This window comes from Ranitomeya imitator, chromosome 10 (assembly GCF_032444005.1).
Source record: "Ranitomeya imitator isolate aRanImi1 chromosome 10, aRanImi1.pri, whole genome shotgun sequence".
Taxonomy (NCBI): Eukaryota; Metazoa; Chordata; class Amphibia; order Anura; family Dendrobatidae; genus Ranitomeya; species Ranitomeya imitator.
In genome coordinates, this window is record NC_091291.1 from 93,260,526 (window position 1) to 93,273,075 (window position 12,550).

Sequence of the window (12,550 nt, forward strand, 5' to 3'; positions counted from 1 at the left end):
CCAAAGGAAAAGGCAGCCCCCCACATATAATGACTGTGAGTAAGATGAAAAGACAAAACGTAGGGATGAAATAGATTCAGCAAAGTGGGGCCCGATATTCTAGGACAGAGCGAGGACAGTAAAGCGAACTTTGCAGTCTACAAAAAACCCTAAAGCAAAACCACGCAAAGGGGGCAAAAAAAACCCACCGTGCCGAACTAACGGCACGGCGGTACACCCTTTGCGTCTCAGAGCTTCCAGCAAAACAAAAGACAAGCTGGACAGAAAAAAAGCAACAAAAAAGCAAAAAGCACTTAGCTATACAGAGCAGCAGGACACAGGAACAATCAGGAGAAGCTCAGATCCAACACTGAAACATTGACAAGGAGCAAGGATAACAGCATCAGGCGGAGTTAAGTAATGAAGCAGTTAAGGAGCTCACCAGAACACCTGAGGGAGGAAGCTCAGAAGCTGCAGTACCACTTGTGACCACAGGAGTGAATTCAGCCACAGAATTCACAACAGATGGGGCTCAAACCAAACTTAGCAATGGGCCTTAAAAAACCTGATCCCAAAGTTATGACTACCTGGGAGGTTTTGGGGTGAATCTGAAATTGTCATCTATAAACGGAACTCTAGGATTTTGAAATAGGTTTTATGTGCATATGTTAGCTGTCTTGGCACCATAAAAATACTATGGGCGGTGAATGGGGAGGATTATTTCACCTCTTTGTGTTCTCTTTCCCTATTAGGTCGGAGATTCCACATCCTATGGGGCTGTTCTGGGAGATTTCTATAAACTGAATTGCAGGTAAGTCTAATTTCATATTTGTTTACCTCATTCCTCAATAGACCATAACAGTACTTAATAAACAAAAGCTGAAAAAGTAGGTAATCATAGAATAAAAAGTCTGAAATGCGCATGCGATACTGACATCTAAGTTTCAGCACATTTTTGGGACAAACATTTTCAAGATTGAAAGTTAACAATCATTAAAATATTTTCTCTAAATTTTTGTCTCCTTTTTTGCTCCAATTATTTGCATCTAATATCAAATAAAACTTGATGTAACATTATGCATGCACATTGTGTTTTATGTGCAACCATCACCTGTCTCATTAACACAGGGTTAGAATGAACGTGATGAATAGAGTCAAATTGGAAATGTAAAAAAATCTTTCAAAATTGCATTTTTTTTCTACTCATTCGCAAAGAGTTAATGAAAGTTATTAAACATGTACAACAAAATGGCAGGAGTTTCAAATAGAAATCATGCTGCAAAAACTAGTCAAAGCAAAAATAAAAATATACATTTTCAGGGGTTTCGCTTGACATTTGCCAAGTGTCAAACACTCCTAAAGTTGTTTCTGTTTGGCCGAAATAGCTCAGTTGGGAGAGCGTTAGACTGAAGATCTAAAGGTCCCTGGTTCGATCCCGGGTTTCGGCAATATAATTTTTCTTCACTGTTTACATTTTAAGGAGAAAATGAACAAAGCACATGGGCTGATGACTTAAAGAAAATGAAAAAAGGCCTAAAAATCTTAACTATCTACAGAAAATAAAATGTTGAAAAGATGAGAAATGGGAGCTTTTCCTTTTGAGCAAATTATTATTTTTTTTTAATTTTTCCTCTATTTTGTTTATTTCCATTTCACTAAGCTGTAAGAGGATTTAGTGGGAACCAGATAGCTGATACAGGCATCATGTATCAGACACTAGCTGAATGATTTCAGCCATGTATGTTTGACTATGAAATGCTGTGGTGTATATGAATTCATTGTGAGAAGTAATTTCTAAAATGGGGTCACTTTGGGGGGGGGGTTTCTGCTGTTTTGGTACGTTTGGTACTCTGAAAATTTTACCGCAAACTATTCTTGCAAAATCTGCTTTCCAAAACCCGAATAGTGCTCTTATTTTCAAAGCCCTGCTGTGTGGCCAAATGGTAGTTTCTGAAGAAATATGATGCATCACCGCATTTTGTGAGAAATCTAACATTTCTAACATCCTAACAAAATAAAAGGAGGTTTGAAAATTAATGCTGACAAAAAGTACACACATGAAAAATGCTATTTATTAATGTTTTTGTGTGTTGCGACAAGTTGGTTTAAGGGTATAAGCAGTCAAAGAATAAAAATGACTAATATTTCAAAATTTTTAGCAAACTTTAGATATTTTCACAGAAAAAAACTAAAAGTTTATTGACCTAAATTTACAGTTAATGTAAAGTACAATGTGTCACAAAAAACACTTTCAGAATTACGGGGATATGTAGAAGCATTCCAGAGTTATTACTGCATAAAGTGATACATGTCATATTTTTTAACAAATGGGGCTTGGCCTTTTAGCTCAAAATAGGCTTGATAACTAATAGTTTAAACAAATGTATAGAAATAAAAACTGTAATATTAATTATTTTAAAATAATTTTCAATGACAATTGATGGTCATATTTCTGCTGACTAATTTGGAAAGAGTTAAGGTACAAAATCCACAAGAAGTCAGGATGGCCGAGCGGTCTAAGGCGCTGCGTTCAGGTCGCTGCGTTCAGGTCGCAGTCTCTTTTGGAGGCGTGGGTTCAAATCCCACTTCTGACATCACCTTTCCGTTTCATGAAACTATACAGATTCCCTTCAGTTATTGATTAGATGGGGCTCAAACCAAACTTAGCAATGGGCCTTAAAAAACCTGATCCCAAAGTTATGACTACCTGGGAGTTTTTGGGGTGAATCTGAAATTGTCATCTATAAACGGAACTCTAGGATTTTGAAATAGGTTTTATGTGCATATGTTAGCTGTCTTGGCACCATAAAAATACTATGGGCGGTGAATGGGGAGGATTATTTCACCTCTTTGTGTTCTCTTTCCCTATTAGGTCGGAGATTCCACATCCTATGGGGCTGTTCTGGGAGATTTCTATAAACTGAATTGCAGGTAAGTCTAATTTCATATTTGTTTACCTCATTCCTCAATAGACCATAACAGTACTTAATAAACAAAAGCTGAAAAAGTAGGTAATCATAGAATAAAAAGTCTGAAATGCGCATGCGATACTGACATCTAAGTTTCAGCACATTTTGGGACAAACGTTTTCAAGATTGAAAGTTAACAATCATTAAAATATTTTCTCTAAATTTTTGTCTCCTTTTTTGCTCCAATTATTTGCATCTAATATCAAATAAAACTTGATGTAACATTATGCATGCACATTGTGTTTTATGTGCAACCATCACCTGTCTCATAAACACAGGGTTAGAATGAACGTGATGAATAGAGTCAAATTGGAAATGTAAAAAAATCTGTCAAAATTGCATTTTTTTTCTACTCATTCACAAATAGTTAATGAAAGTAATTAAACATGTACAACAAAATGGCAGGAGTTTCAAATAGAAATCATGCTGCAAAAACTAGTCAAAGCAAAAATAAAAATATACATTTTCAGGAGTTTCGCTTGACATTTGCCGAGTGTCAAACACTCCTAAAGTTGTTTGTGTTTGGCCGAAATAGCTCAGTTGGGAGAGCGTTAGACTGAAGATCTAAAGGTCCCTGGTTCGATCCCGGGTTTCGGCAACATAGTTTTTCTTCACTGTTTACATTTTAAAGGGACTCTGTCACCTGAATTTGGCGGGACTGGTTTTGGGTCATATGGGCGGAGTTTTCGGGTGTTTGATTCACCCTTTCCTTACCTGCTGGCTGCATGCTGGCTGCAATATTGGATTGAAGTTCATTCTGTGTCCTCCGTAGTACACGCCTGCGCAAGGCAAGATTGCTTTGCGCAGGCGTGTACTATGGAGGACAGAGAATGAACTTCAATCCAATATTACAGCCAGCATGCAGCCAGCAGGTAAGGAAAGGGTGAATCAAACACCGGAAACTCCGCCCATATGACCCAAAGCCAGTCCCGCCAAACTCAGGTGACAGGTTCCCTTTAAGGAGAAAATGAACAAAGCACATGGGCTGATGACTTAAAGAAAATGAAAAAAGGCCTAAAAATCTTAACTATCTACAGAAAATAAAATGTTGAAAAGATGAGAAATGGGAGCTTTTCCTTTTGAGCAAATTATTTTTTTTTTTAATTTTTCCTCTATTTTGTTTATTTCCATTTCACTAAGCTGTAAGAGGATTTAGTGGGAACCAGATAGCTGATACAGGCATCATGTATCAGACACTAGCTGAATGATTTCAGCCATGTATGTTTGACTATGAAATGCTGTGGTGTATATGAATTCATTGTGAGAAGTAATTTCTAAAATGGGGTCACTTTGGGGGGGGGGGGGGTTTCTGCTGTTTTGGTACGTTTGGTACTCTGAAAATTTTACCGCAAACTATTCTTGCAAAATCTGCATTCCAAAACCCGAATAGTGCTCTTATTTTCAAAGCCCTGCTGTGTGGCCAAATGGTAGTTTCTGAAGAAATATGATGCATCACCGCATTTTGTGAGAAATCTAACATTTCTAACATCCTAACAATATAAAAGGAGGTTTGAAAATTAATGCTGACAAAAAGTACACACATGAAAAATGCTATTTATTAATGTTTTTGTGTGTTGCGACAAGTTGGTTTAAGGGTATAAGCAGTCAAAGAATAAAAATGACTAATATTTCAAAACTTTAAGCAAACTTTAGATATTTTCACAGAAAAAAACTAAAAGTTTATTGACCTAAATTTGCAGTTAATGTAAAGTACAATGTGTCGCAAAAAACACTTTCAGAATTACGGGGATATGTAGAAGCATTCCAGAGTTATTACTGCATAAAGTGATACATGTCATATTTTTTAACAAATGGGGCTTGGCCTTTTAGCTCAAAATAGGCTTGATAACTAATAGTTTAAACAAATGTATAGAAATAAAAACTGTAATATTAATTATTTTAAAATAATTTTCAATGACAATTGATGGTCATATTTCTGCTGACTAATTTGGAAAGAGTTAAGGTACAAAATCCACAAGAAGTCAGGATGGCCGAGCGGTCTAAGGCGCTGCATTCAGGTCGCAGTCTCTCTTGGAGGCGTGGGTTCAAATCCACTTCTGACATCACCTTTTTGTTTCATGAAACTATACAGATTCCCTTCAGTTATTGATTAGATGGGGCTCAAACCAAACTTAGCAATGGGCCTTAAAAAACCTGATCCCAAAGTTATGACTACCTGGGAGTTTTTGGAGTGAATCTGAAATTGTCATCTATAAACGGAACTCTAGGATTTTGAAATAGGTTTTATGTGCATATGTTAGCTGTCTTGGCACCATAAAAATACTATGGGCGGTGAATGGGGAGGATTATTTCACCTCTTTGTGTTCTCTTTCCCTATTAGGTCGGAGATTCCACATCCTATGGGGCTGTTCTGGGAGATTTCTATAAACTGAATTGCAGGTAAGTCTAATTTCATATTTGTTTACCTCATACCTCAATAGACCATAACAGTACTTAATAAACAAAAGCTGAAAAAGTAGGTAATCATAGATTAAAAAGTCTGAAATGCGCATGCGATACTGACATCTAAGTTTCAGCACATTTTGGGACAAAAGTTTTCACATTGAAAGTTAACAATCATTAAAATATTTTCTCTAAATTTTTGTCTCCTTTTTTGCTCCAATTATTTGCATCTAATATCAAATAAAACTTGATGTAACATTATGCATGCACATTGTGTTTTATGTGCAACCATCACCTGTCTCATAAACACAGGGTTAGAATGAACATGATGAATAGAGTCAAATTGGAAATGTAAAAAAATCTGTCAAAATTGCATTTTTTTTCTACTCATTCACAAAGAGTTAATGAAAGTTATTAAACATGTACAACAAAATGGCAGGAGTTTCAAATAGAAATCATGCTGCAAAAACTAGTCAAAGCAAAAATAAAAATATACATTTTCAGGGGTTTCGCTTGACATTTGCCGAGTGTCAAACACTCCTAAAGTTGTTTGTGTTTGGCCGAAATAGCTCAGTTGGGAGAGCGTTAGACTGAAGATCTAAACGTCCCTGGTTCGATCCCGGGTTTCGGCAACATAATTTTTCTTCACTGTTTACATTTTAAGGAGAAAATGAACAAAGCACATGGGCTGATGACTGAAAGAAAATGAAAAAAGGCCTAAAAATCTTAACTATCTACAGAAAATAAAATGTTGACAAGATGAGAAATGGGAGCTTTTCCTTTTGAGCAAATTATTATTTTTTTTAATTTTTCCTCTATTTTGTTTATTTCCATTTCACTAAGCTGTAAGAGGATTTAATGGGAACCGGATAGCTGATACAGGCATCATGTATCAGACACTAGCTGAATGATTTCGGCCATGTATGTTTGACTATGAAATGCTGTGGTGTATATGGATTCATTGTGAGAAGTAATTTCTAAAATGGGGTCACTTTGGGGGGGTTTCTGCTGTTTTTGGTATGTTTGGTACTCTGAAAATTTTACCGCAAACTATTCTTGCAAAATCTGCATTCCAAAACCCGAATGGTGCTCTTATTTTCAAAGCCCTGCTGTGTGGCCAAATGGTAGTTTCTGAAGAAATATGATGCATCACCGCATTTTGTGAGAAATCTAACATTTCTAACATCCTAACAAAATAAAAGGAGGTTTGAAAATTAATGCTGACAAAAAGTACACACATGAAAAATGCTATTTATTAATGTTTTTGTGTGTTGCGACAAGTTGGTTAAGGTACAAAATCCACAAGAAGTCAGGATGGCCGAGCGGTCTAAGGCGCTGCGTTCAGGTCGCAGTCTCTCTTGGAGGCGTGGGTTCAAATCCCACTTCTGACATCACCTTTTCGTTTCATGAAACTATACAGATTCCCTTCAGTTATTTATTAGATGGGGCTCAAACCAAACTTAGCAATGGGCCTTAAAAAACCTGATCCCAAAGTTATGACTACCTGGGAGTTTTTGGGGTGAATCTGAAATTGTCATCTATAAACGGAACTCTAGGATTGTGAAATAGGTTTTATGTGCATATGTTAGCTGTCTTGGCACCATAAAAATACTATGGGCGGTGAATGGGGAGGATTATTTCACCTCTTTGTGTTCTCTTTCCCTATTAGGTCGGAGATTCCACATCCTATGGGGCTGTTCTGGGAGATTTCTATAAACTGAATTGCAGGTAAGTCTAATTTCATATTTGTTTACCTCATTCCTCAATAGACCATAACAGTACTTAATAAACAAAAGCTGAAAAAGTAGGTAATCATAGATTAAAAAGTCTGAAATGCGCATGCGATACTGACATCTAAGTTTCAGCACATTTTGGGACAAACGTTTTCACATTGAAAGTTAACAATCATTAAAATATTTTCTCTAAATTTTTGTCTCCTTTTTTGCTCCAATTATTTGCATCTAATATCAAATAAAACTTGATGTAACATTATGCATGCACATTGTGTTTTATGTGCAACCATCACCTGTCTCATAAACACAGGGTTAGAATGAACGTGATGAATAGAGTCAAATTGGAAATGTAAAAAAATCTGTCAAAATTGCATTTTTTTTCTACTCATTCACAAATAGTTAATGAAAGTTATTAAACATGTACAACAAAATGGCAGGAGTTTCAAATAGAAATCATGCTGCAAAAACTAGTCAAAGCAAAAATAAAAATATACATTTTCAGGGGTTTCGCTTGACATTTGCCGAGTGTCAAACACTCCTAAAGTTGTTTGTGTTTGGCCGAAATAGCTCAGTTGGGAGAGCGTTAGACTGAAGATCTAAAGGTCCCTGGTTCGATCCCGGGTTTCGGCAACATAATTTTTCTTCACTGTTTACATTTTAAGGAGAAAATGAACAAAGCACATGGGCTGATGACTGAAAGAAAATGAAAAAAAGGCCTAAAAATCTTAACTATCTACAGAAAATAAAATGTTGAAAAGATGAGAAATGGGAGCTTTTCCTTTTGAGCAAATTATTATTTTTTTTAATTTTTCCTCTATTTTGTTTATTTCCATTTCACTAAGCTGTAAGAGGATTTAATGGGAACCGGATAGCTGATACAGGCATCATGTATCAGACACTAGCTGAATGATTTCAGCCATGTATGTTTGACTATGAAATGCTGTGGTGTATATGGATTTATTGTGAGAAGTAATTTCTAAAATGGGGTCACTTTGGGGGGGGGGTTTCTGCTGTTTTTGGTATGTTTGGTACTCTGAAAATTTTACCGCAAACTATTCTTGCAAAATCTGCATTCCAAAACCCGAATGGTGCTCTTATTTTCAAAGCCCTGCTGTGTGGCCAAATGGTAGTTTCTGAAGAAATATGATGCATCACCGCATTTTGTGAGAAATCTAACATTTCTAACATCCTAACAAAATAAAAGGAGGTTTGAAAATTAATGCTGACAAAAAGTCCACACATCAAAAATGCTATTTATTAATGTTTTTGTGTGTTGCGACAAGTTGGTTAAGGTACAAAATCCACAAGAAGTCAGGATGGCCGAGCGGTCTAAGGCGCTGCGTTCAGGTCGCAGACTCTCTTGGAGGCGTGGGTTCAAATCCCACTTCTGACATCACCTTTTCGTTTCATGAAACTATACAGATTCCCTTCAGTTATTGATTAGATGGGGCTCAAACCAAACTTAGCAATGGGCCTTAAAAAACCTGATCCCAAAGTTATGACTACCTGGGAGTTTTTGGGGTGAATCTGAAATTGTCATCTATAAACGGAACTCTAGGATTGTGAAATAGGTTTTATGTGCATATGTTAGCTGTCTTGGCACCATAAAAATACTATGGGCGGTGAATGGGGAGGATTATTTCACCTCTTTGTGTTCTCTTTCCCTATTAGGTCGGAGATTCCACATCCTATGGGGCTGTTCTGGGAGATTTCTATAAACTGAATTGCAGGTAAGTCTAATTTCATATTTGTTTACCTCACTCCTCAATAGACCATAACAGTACTTAATAAACAAAAGCTGAAAAAGTAGGTAATCATAGATTAAAAAGTCTGAAATGCGCATGCGATACTGACATCTAAGTTTCAGCACATTTTGGGACAAACGTTTTCACATTGAAAGTTAACAATCATTAAAATATTTTCTCTAAATTTTTGTCTCCTTTTTTGCTCCAATTATTTGCATCTAATATCAAATAAAACTTGATGTAACATTATGCATGCACATTGTGTTTTATGTGCAACCATCACCTGTCTCATAAACACAGGGTTAGAATGAACGTGATGAATAGAGTCAAATTGGAAATGTAAAAAAATCTGTCAAATTGCATTTTTTTTCTACTCATTCACAAATAGTTAATGAAAGTTATTAAACATGTACAACAAAATGGCAGGAGTTTCAAATAGAAATCATGCTGCAAAAACTAGTCAAAGCAAAAATAAAAATATACATTTTCAGGGGTTTCGCTTGACATTTGCCGAGTGTCAAACACTCCTAAAGTTGTTTGTGTTTGGCCGAAATAGCTCAGTTGGGAGAGCGTTAGACTGAAGATCTAAAGGTCCCTGGTTCGATCCCGGGTTTCGGCAACATAATTTTTCTTCACTGTTTACATTTTAAGGAGAAAATGAACAAAGCACATGGGCTGATGACTGAAAGAAAATGAAAAAAGGCCTAAAAATCTTAACTATCTACAGAAAATAAAATGTTGAAAAGATGAGAAATGGGAGCTTTTCCTTTTGAGCAAATTATTATTTTTTTTAATTTTTCCTCTATTTTGTTTATTTCCATTTCACTAAGCTGTAAGAGGATTTAATGGGAACCGGATAGCTGATACAGGCATCATGTATCAGACACTAGCTGAATGATTTCAGCCATGTATGTTTGACTATGAAATGCTGTGGTGTATATGGATTCATTGTGAGAAGTAATTTCTAAAATGGGGTCACTTTGGGGGGGGTTTCTGCTGTTTTTGGTATGTTTGGTACTCTGAAAATTTTACCACAAACTATTCTTGCAAAATCTGCATTCCAAAACCCGAATGGTGCTCTTATTTTCAAAGCCCTGCTGTGTGGCCAAATGGTAGTTTCTGAAGAAATATGATGCATCACCGCATTTTGTGAGAAATCTAACATTTCTAACATCCTAACAAAATAAAAGGAGGTTTGAAAATTAATGCTGACAAAAAGTCCACACATGAAAAATGCTATTTATTAATGTTTTTGTGTGTTGCGACAAGTTGGTTAAGGTACAAAATCCACAAGAAGTCAGGATGGCCGAGCGGTCTAAGGCGCTGCGTTCAGGTCGCAGTCTCTCTTGGAGGCGTGGGTTCAAATCCCACTTCTGACATCACCTTTTCGTTTCATGAAACTATACAGATTCCCTTCAGTTATTGATTAGATGGGGCTCAAACCAAACTTAGCAATGGGCCTTAAAAAACCTGATCCCAAAGTTATGACTACCTGGGAGCTTTTGGGGTGAATCTGAAATTGTCATCTATAAACGGAACTCTAGGATTGTGAAATAGGTTTTATGTGCATATGTTAGCTGTCTTGGCACCATAAAAATACTATGGGCGGTGAATGGGGAGGATTATTTCACCTCTTTGTGTTCTCTTTCCCTATTAGGTCGGAGATTCCACATCCTATGGGGCTGTTCTGGGAGATTTCTATAAACTGAATTGCAGGTAAGTCTAATTTCATATTTGTTTACCTCATTCCTCAATAGACCATAACAGTACTTAATAAACAAAAGCTGAAAAAGTAGGTAATCATAGATTAAAAAGTCTGAAATGCGCATGCGATACTGACATCTAAGTTTCAGCACATTTTGGGACAAACGTTTTCACATTGAAAGTTAACAATCATTAAAATATTTTCTCTAAATTTTTGTCTCCTTTTTTGCTCCAATTATTTGCATCTAATATCAAATAAAACTTGATGTAACATTATGCATGCACATTGTGTTTTATGTGCAACCATCACCTGTCTCATAAACACAGGGTTAGAATGAACATGATGAATAGAGTCAAATTGGAAATGTAAAAAAATCTGTCAAAATTGCATTTTTTTTCTACTCAGTCACAAAGAGTTAATGAAAGTTATTAAACATGTACAACAAAATGGCAGGAGTTTCAAATAGAAATCATGCTGCAAAAACTAGTCAAAGCAAAAATAAAAATATACATTTTCAGGGGTTTCGCTTGACATTTGCCGAGTGTCAAACACTCTTAAAGTTGTTTGTGTTTGGCCGAAATAGCTCAGTTGGGAGAGCGTTAGACTGAAGATCTAAAGGTCCCTGGTTCGATCCCGGGTTTCGGCAACATAATTTTTCTTCACTGTTTACATTTTAAGGAGAAAATGAACAAAGCACATGGGCTGATGACTGAAAGAAAATGAAAAAAGGCCTAAAAATCTTAACTATCTACAGAAAATTAAATGTTGAAAAGATGAGAAATGGGAGCTTTTCCTTTTGAGCAAATTATTATTTTTTTTAATTTTTCCTCTATTTTGTTTATTTCCATTTCACTAAGCTGTAAGAGGATTTAATGGGAACCGGATAGCTGATACAGGCATCATGTATCAGACACTAGCTGAATGATTTCAGCCATGTATGTTTGACTATGAAATGCTGTGGTGTATATGGATTCATTGTGAGAAGTAATTTCTAAAATGGGGTCACTTTGGGGGGGGGGGTTTCTGCTGTTTTTGGTATGTTTGGTACTCTGAAAATTTTACCGCAAACTATTCTTGCAAAATCTGCATTCCAAAACCCGAATGGTGCTCTTATTTTCAAAGCCCTGCTGTGTGGCCAAATGGTAGTTTCTGAAGAAATATGATGCATCACCGCATTTTGTGAGAAATCTAACATTTCTAACATCCTAACAAAATAAAAGGAGGTTTGAAAATTAATGCTGACAAAAAGTACACACATGAAAAATGCTATTTATTCATGTTTTTGTGTGTTGCGACAAGTTGGTTAAGGTACAAAATCCACAAGAAGTCAGGATGGCCGAGCGGTCTAAGGCGCTGTGTTCAGGTCGCAGTCTCTCTTGGAGGCGTGGGTTCAAATCCCACTTCTGACATCACCGTTTCATGAAACTATACAGATTCCCTTCAGTTATTGATTAGATGGGGCTCAAACCAAACTTAGCAATGGGCCTTAAAAAACCTGATCCCAAAGTTATGACTACCTGGGAGTTTTTGGGGTGAATCTGAAATTGTCATCTATAAACGTAACTCTAGGATTGTGAAATAGGTTTTATGTGCATATGTTAGCTGTCTTGGCACCATAAAAATACTATGGGCGGTGAATGGGGAGGATTATTTCACCTCTTTGTGTTCTCTTTCCCTATTAGGTCGGAGATTCCACATCCTATGGGGCTGTTCTGGGAGATTTCTATAAACTGAATTGCAGGTAAGTCTAATTTCATATTTGTTTACCTCATTCCTCAATAGACCATAACAGTACTTAATAAACAAAAGCTGAAAAAGTAGGTAATCATAGATTAAAAAGTCTGAAATGCGCATGCGATACTGACATCTAAGTTTCAGCACATTTTGGGACAAACGTTTTCACATTGAAAGTTAACAATCATTAAAATATTTTCTCTAAATTTTTGTCTCCTTTTTTGCTCCAATTATTTGCATCTAATATCAAATAAAACTTGATGTAACATTATGCATGCACAT

At 36.2% G+C, this 12,550-nt stretch overlaps 11 non-coding genes across 11 annotated transcripts; all 11 read left to right on the forward strand.

The window, feature by feature from the left end:
- Positions 1-1,354: 1,354 nt before the first annotated feature.
- Positions 1,355-1,427, forward strand: TRNAF-GAA (transfer RNA phenylalanine (anticodon GAA)). Its single transcript has one exon. It is a non-coding gene; the product is annotated as a tRNA-Phe (tRNA).
- Positions 1,428-2,476: 1,049 nt separating this feature from the next.
- TRNAL-CAG (transfer RNA leucine (anticodon CAG)) lies at positions 2,477-2,573 on the forward strand. The gene is given in 2 exon segments: positions 2,477-2,514; positions 2,529-2,573. It is a non-coding gene; the product is annotated as a tRNA-Leu (tRNA).
- A 900-nt stretch (positions 2,574-3,473) lies between these two features.
- TRNAF-GAA (transfer RNA phenylalanine (anticodon GAA)) lies at positions 3,474-3,546 on the forward strand. The gene has a single exon. It is a non-coding gene; the product is annotated as a tRNA-Phe (tRNA).
- A 2,364-nt stretch (positions 3,547-5,910) lies between these two features.
- On the forward strand, positions 5,911-5,983 carry TRNAF-GAA (transfer RNA phenylalanine (anticodon GAA)). The gene has a single exon. It is a non-coding gene; the product is annotated as a tRNA-Phe (tRNA).
- Positions 5,984-6,659: 676 nt separating this feature from the next.
- On the forward strand, positions 6,660-6,742 carry TRNAL-CAG (transfer RNA leucine (anticodon CAG)). The gene has a single exon. It is a non-coding gene; the product is annotated as a tRNA-Leu (tRNA).
- An 899-nt stretch (positions 6,743-7,641) lies between these two features.
- On the forward strand, positions 7,642-7,714 carry TRNAF-GAA (transfer RNA phenylalanine (anticodon GAA)). Its single transcript has one exon. It is a non-coding gene; the product is annotated as a tRNA-Phe (tRNA).
- Positions 7,715-8,394: 680 nt separating this feature from the next.
- Positions 8,395-8,477, forward strand: TRNAL-CAG (transfer RNA leucine (anticodon CAG)). Its single transcript has one exon. It is a non-coding gene; the product is annotated as a tRNA-Leu (tRNA).
- An 898-nt stretch (positions 8,478-9,375) lies between these two features.
- On the forward strand, positions 9,376-9,448 carry TRNAF-GAA (transfer RNA phenylalanine (anticodon GAA)). The gene has a single exon. It is a non-coding gene; the product is annotated as a tRNA-Phe (tRNA).
- Positions 9,449-10,125: 677 nt separating this feature from the next.
- On the forward strand, positions 10,126-10,208 carry TRNAL-CAG (transfer RNA leucine (anticodon CAG)). Its single transcript has one exon. It is a non-coding gene; the product is annotated as a tRNA-Leu (tRNA).
- Positions 10,209-11,107: 899 nt separating this feature from the next.
- Positions 11,108-11,180, forward strand: TRNAF-GAA (transfer RNA phenylalanine (anticodon GAA)). The gene has a single exon. It is a non-coding gene; the product is annotated as a tRNA-Phe (tRNA).
- A 680-nt stretch (positions 11,181-11,860) lies between these two features.
- TRNAL-CAG (transfer RNA leucine (anticodon CAG)) lies at positions 11,861-11,943 on the forward strand. The gene has a single exon. It is a non-coding gene; the product is annotated as a tRNA-Leu (tRNA).
- Positions 11,944-12,550: the final 607 nt, after the last annotated feature.